This window comes from Saccostrea cucullata, unplaced genomic scaffold (genome assembly GCF_032062105.1).
Source record: "Saccostrea cucullata isolate Sc308-1 unplaced genomic scaffold, CSIRO_AGI_Scuc_v1 ctg1562, whole genome shotgun sequence".
Lineage (NCBI taxonomy): Eukaryota > Metazoa > Mollusca > Bivalvia > Ostreida > Ostreidae > Saccostrea > Saccostrea cuccullata.
Window position 1 is genome coordinate 131,889 of NW_026917973.1, and position 6,858 is coordinate 138,746.

At 32.7% G+C, this 6,858-nt stretch overlaps 1 long non-coding RNA gene across 1 annotated transcript; it reads right to left on the bottom strand.

Annotated features, from left to right (window-relative positions):
* Window positions 1–396: 396 nt before the first annotated feature.
* On the bottom strand, window positions 397–1,575 carry LOC134271020 (uncharacterized). The gene is made up of 2 exons (XR_009992944.1): window positions 1,194–1,575; window positions 397–777 (listed from the first exon to the last, which is right to left on the bottom strand). It is a non-coding gene; the product is annotated as an uncharacterized LOC134271020 (long non-coding RNA).
* Between the last annotated feature and the right edge of the window lie 5,283 nt (window positions 1,576–6,858).

Consider the following 6,858-nt stretch of genomic DNA (forward strand, 5'->3'; position numbering starts at 1 on the left):
ACTGCTTCGGCTGCTGGATCTGACATACATTTGATAGATTATGAACCATATAAAAGTTATGGTTGCAGATATATTACTATGAAAATATTGCGCCTACATGAACCAACTTCACATGGGTGTTGTCTTAAGAGATGAACACTTACAAATTACTTTAAGTTTTCAATTCAAGTTACTACAAGCCATATCAGATAACATTGCATAAATTTCACATTTTTGATGTAAACTTCTAGATTGTAAGCTTAATGTAGGACTCTGCCTTACCTACAGACAACATTTGTTGAGTTGAGCTCTGTAATCTCTGATTACCTATGTTTCAAATTGTCTTCATTCTGCATATAATATGTGCAACAAAAACATTTCAGGTGTAATTTATTTTTAAAGTAAAAAAAAAACAGCAAAACAAGTTTGATAAACATCTAGTTATACAAGCATAGTCCAATTATCGGTGACGTATTAACAATTATTACACAAATATAATACTGCACGAATAAAAGCACACTTTTGTATTTATTGTCCTGGAGTTGCACTTATCTCTTTAACATCGGAATGTGTCTGGCTTCCACTCTCATACTTTCAGGAAGCTCCTTCTTTCTTCGTTCTCTTTCCTGCTCAATGGCCTCGTGATAATAGCCGTAATATCTCCTTCGGTCGGCTCTTTCTATGGTAACAAAGGCGTCAGATCCCGCGGGGGCATGCTGGGTCAATCCAGAGTGTATCCGAATAGGCTACATTTGGGTATTCCATTTTGTAATACACCTATGTCTTTGTGGTAGTAACCTGAAATAAAAAAAAAGTAAATTGTGGTCATGGTGATACTTTTGGGTAATTATAGCAATTCATCTTCTATTACAAAGAATGTAAATCTCCGAACCTTGACCAAACCCCATACCAATCTTTATAACACTGTATGTATTTTTGTTTAATTAGCAAACTGATAAAAACAATTGCATATTTAACGGTGATTACAAGGCTGGGAAAAAATAATGAAAGAGCCAGAAAAGTACGAGAGCATAACCGATCAAGTTAACGGTTTCATTTTCCCTTTCCTTTGATTTCTTTTTCCCTTACGTTTCCATTTAATTTCAACAACAACAACAAAAAAAAAACACTGCGCTTATTGCCAGTATAATAATCCCTACACCGCAAAATACAAAATTAACAGAGGGTGTGTCTCTCTGTCTCATGAAGTCCACCCATTGGTCCTCGCTCTGCATCTTCTTGGCGTCACGTTTTGTGTCTCTAGGTAACGATCAGTACTGGTGTTGCTCTTTCAAGGTCCTATCTGACGGCACGTAGTGGGAGGGGTCTCTCTAGATAAGTGACATTTTATCTCCTGTGAGGCAATTCTTGGTGGGGATAGGGTTGTGGGTCCCTCGGTCAAGCAGCCTGGTACCAGCTTGTATTCCGTACACTTAAACAGTATTTAACGTCGATTTGAACTAAAAAACTGAAAAAGTGCAGCTATGAATGATAAAAATTTAAAATTTTTCTAAGCAGTGCACAATCTAATAAAGTATTCATTTTAATAAGAGATAGAGATAAACAATATAATAACAAATCAGTAGTTTAAAGATATGGTCCCTGTTCCATACAGTTATCATAAGGAACCTGGAAAATCACAAAAGTTCATACACAAGTACATGAAGTATGAAGACTCAATTCAAGGACGTTCATGGGTGCGTATCACAAGTATGTCTGTAGATGTATGTTTTACCGTTGTTATACTGTTGTTTACAATAATTAACTTCCGCGAACATACGAAGTGATTATTTATGTTATAATATTTTGAGGCGAAATAAAACAGGGCTTATCATAATGTGCAAATCATGAATGTGTGATGTAATTATTAAAGGAAGTTTATTAAGTGTTTGTGTAGCAGTGAGAATCATCATTGTATTTGTTAAGCAAGAACTGTTGTCGATTATTTTTTTTTAATTTAGCGTGTAACATGTTTAAATGATAAGCAGTTGAATAAGCATAAGACCGTGAAAACAGAATTGTACGACTATTTCCTAGGATAGTACACTGTAAACTGGGCTTTATGTTCCAATGGAGAAGTTTTAATTTTAAAAAAGGATAACGCTTAAAGGTTTTAACGAATTGTACTGTGTAGTAATTATTTTTAAAGGCACTCATTTCACAAAAGATTATTGAATCAGTACGTTACTTAGAGAAGCCGGGGTTAATGAGACTGCTTACTCTACCTGCGTGGCTGAGCTCGCCAGTAGGGAAACACTTACTTATATAACATTGTTTAATAAGTTTTTCTTTATATTATGTCATAAAGGTAATAAGTTCTTTATAAACCTTGAAGAATGATGAATACAATCGGAAACAGTTTGCACATGTTTAACACACCGGGAAGAGTTTTATCAGAGGACGGAAGCATTTATAACGCACTCTCGATCACCATCACGTGCTACACACATAAAATGCTACACATGAATCCTGGGGTTCGATATTTTGTGATTTCGGTTGTTAAACAAACGTAGACAACACAGAAAGTTTAACGCCATAAAAGCATGTTTGGGCATTTTCTAAACTTGAATGATTTAAGAATATTTTTTTTTATTTCAAAATTAGATCTACCACATGACTTCTCGGGTGACTAGACCAGAATATTTGCCCCTCCGTGACAGGAATGACTTTGAGTGTTATGTGATCCTCTGTCTTCTGCATCGGGTGACATATTATAATACTCCAAGGATTTCCTGTCATTATGGGGCAAATATTCTGGTACATGTATATCCGACCCTCTAAGCCATGCGGTATATGTAAACAGTCCAGGATTTTCCTGTCAACCTGGGGCAAATATCTCAAGTAGTCAAGTATGTCTTCGAAGCCATGTGACATTGTCATTCATAATGTAATTTACAAACATGTTTACATGCCACACCTAACCAAGCTAATTAGTGATATTGAGCAGTCACAGTTATTGAGTAGTTCAGTTATCTCGAATAGCGTTAGTATAATAAAGAACCCACATTAGTGAACGAAAGTGACTGGTATTACTAAAAGTGAACTCTTCCGTCAACCGCGACCTCTTTATGTGGTTAAAGAGTTTTTCAATTGAAAATCAAACAGCTCACAATCAATCGATTATGTTTAATCTTAATCGAAATTAAATTCATATTTTCGAAGGTCAAAACCAATTCGTTAACGCACCGTAATGGGCCTTTCCGACTAGCCAAAACACTAACACAAAATTATTACATATAGACACCGTTACAACCCCCCCCCCCTTTCTCAACCTTTAAATAAATGTGGGAAAACATGTATAACTTATCTGTAGATAATGGAGTTTAACTTTCTATAATTGAATGTAAAGATATGACCTTGAGTACACAAAAACGAAACTTTTAGATCCGCTTGTCATATGTTTCGATAAACAGGAAGATGTATACAAGTGAATCTTTGACATCCGATGACATCCAAACACATTTGAGGTTATTTTTCCGACCTTCGACGGAAAGACCCAAGGTGATGCGATTGGATCAACAGGCAGAACGTTGAATGGATCAAGGGATAAAACAGAATAATAATAATAAGGATATTGATTCAAGCAATATTATCGTGAAATTTACATGTATTGAGAATTCTGTAAAAAAAGTAATAAAAGAAGTTGTTTTAATTTGCTCGCACAAAAACATAAGTCTTAAAAGCATGAACAAGGAAAGTAACAAACAGGGATATTTATGGCACGCCAAATTCACAAAAATGAGATAATCATAGTTTCACAATCGATAAACTAGGTTTATCGGTTGTAAACTATAGTTTACGGACTGTAAACTATAGTTAACAACGTTAGTCAATATTTCACATCTGTAAACCATAGTTAACGCGAAAATCTGTGTTTCACAACCGTAAACTATACTTAACACCGAAAAAAATCATTTGCGATTGCAAAACATAGATTATATGATAAATACAGTTTCACGATTTGTAAACTATAGTTTACAAACCGTAAAATATAGTTAACGATCTGATAAATATAGTTTCACGATTTGTGAAACTATGATTAACAACTCTTAACTATAGTTTACGATTGTAAACAATAGTTTACAAACGTGAATCTATGTTTATCAACAAAATCTATTGTTAACGCTTTATTTAGACAGATAAACTTAGATAAGCATTTGTAAACTATTGTTAACGATCGTTAAATATAGTTTTACAGATGAAAACTATACTTAACGAATCCTTAACTATAGATTACGGTTTGTAAACTATAGTTTACGTTCGATAAACCTAGTTTATCAATTGTGAAACTAGATTTATCTCATTTTTGTGAATTTGGCGTGCCATAGATGTTGCCAATGAGAAGTTACGTCATTTTATATTTCATGAATATATTTGTATGTATATTAAAAGTTTCAAGTCAACATACCTTTTTTATTTTTAAAATGAAACTTGGAATGTCATATCACATATGACATCATATATATGGAGCAAATATTCCGATATGTGACCGTCTAAGCCATGCGATATATGCAAACAGTCCAAAGTTTTCCTGTAAACGTGGGGCAAATATCTCGGTTAACTTGGAAGCCATGTGATATCGTTATGCATAATGTCGTGATTCACAAACATGTCTACATGCCTCACCTAACCACGCTTATTCATTTTATTTAATAAGCATAGTTTTTGAAGTTGGTCACATGTCACGATAAGCGTTGGCACAATTAAGAAACGAAAGTGTCTAGCATAAATCTATACGTCCTCTTACGGCAACCTTGACATCTTTTTTATAATTAAATAATTTTCAAATGAAAAATCAAAATGAACACAATCAATCAATTATACATACAAATCTGAATCAAAATACGAAATAAAATCCATTGTTTCAAAGATAGACCAATGCACAAACGCAACTTATCGATCCTTTTCGAATAGTGGAAAAACCACCTCGAATATCTTACAGACGCCATTAAAACCTCCTTTTGTCAAACTTAATATAAATGTGGGAATACATCCATCTTATTTGTAGATAATGGAGTTTAACTTTAATTGAATGTAAAGATATGACCTAAAATACACAATAGAAGAAACTTTTAGATCCGTCTTTCATATGTTTTGATAAACAGGAAGATGTATACTAGTAAATCTTTAACATCCGATGATGTAAATACATTTGAAGTTGTTTTTCCGACTTTTGACGGAAAGACACGAGATGATGCGATTGGACCAACAGGCACACGTTGGATAGATCGAGGAAAGAAAAAAAATAGATAGATGAAAATATGACTATTGATTCACTATAGAAACAATGTTATAATAGGAACTACATGTTTTGAGAGATATGGACACAAAGTACACTCTGTAAGTATCTATTATTTTGTCATTATTTGTGTTTGATGTGTTTATAATAGACACGAGTAGCATGAACAAGGAAGATATATTATCTTGATTGTTGTAAAATTGACTATACTGGTGAACATATACATTTATTGATTTAAAATTCATTTAGCCCTTTTTGAAAAATGTAAATTAGTATTTCTTTTAAGAGCATTTTGATTTGATAAAAGAAGTTGTTATAATTTGCTCACATATAAACATAAGTCTGAGTAACATGAACAAGGAAAGTAACAAACAAGGAAGTCCCCAATTAGAAGTCATTTCATTATTTTATATTTCATGAATATGTATATTGAAAGCACTCAATTCAACAGTAATTTGGTTTTTTATATTAAAAATGGTCCTTGGGAACAACATTGATTGATATATTTCAAAAATGCCGACGTGGTTTCTCAAATTACGAATTGTTTTCCCCATTTCCGGCTGAAATGAACTTACGGTTTTGTAATATTTAAGGATCGTCTCAGAACACTAGATTTAAGTACAGGAAAAAGTCACTGAAAACATCAACGACCACATGACGTGTCGGTCAAAAACAAGGGAATAAAATTTTACATCAAAATGTATAAGAACAATCTTTGAAAATCCACTTTTAAGGAACCACTGGACTAGTAAAGCTGAACATAATGTGGAAGCATGCTGGGGTAGTGTAAATTCTAAATTCTGCAACCCATAAAAACCAGGAATTAGCCTGGAACTAAACTGGAATATATAGAGGAAAATGTTATATGGGTACATTCTTGAGTAGTGTACTAGATTCTAAATTGTTTAAATTATGAACACTGGTGGGTAGGGCAGGGTCACAAAAGTGAATCCAAGTTATACATTGAAATATTTAGAAAACAGTCTTTGAAAAATTTGTAATTGTAATCTATAATTTGAAAAGTTTTTTTTTCAATATTGACAGCTACCACAGAATGTGATGTCAACGTTTTAAAGAATTGCGAAAATGATTTTTACGATCATAAACAGGTTTGCATTTTTCTTTATATAAGGAGAAGATAACGACTTACATTTAGAATTTAAAATATCAGTTATACAGGCTTATTACAGGCAATTACATTCATATATCTCTATCTAACAAAGAAAGCATTGTTCTAAGTTTGTTTTACAGAAAAAGATACCAAATTTAATTTCTTTATTTTAGTTTCTTTTGACAGATTTCCAATGATATGCTGTAAATGATGAAGAAAATGATATTGTAAATCTACAGGTTTCTGAATATCCTTTAGAATAAACAGGGGATTTATTATCAAAGGATTTTAAAATTAGTATAAGAAGATATGACTATACATGTTTTTAGGAAGAAGAAAAATACATGTATTAAATAATTGTGTTATAGCTTGAAAGTTATTGATGCTTAATATTTGATCAGTCATGGCCTAGAAGGATAGTTACATTAGTATGGAACCACAAAAGGGCCCCGATGTTAAACACTCCATTTTTTACGAATACTTACATTAAATGTTCTTTGGGAAAATGAAAACCTTTAAATATTCTGAA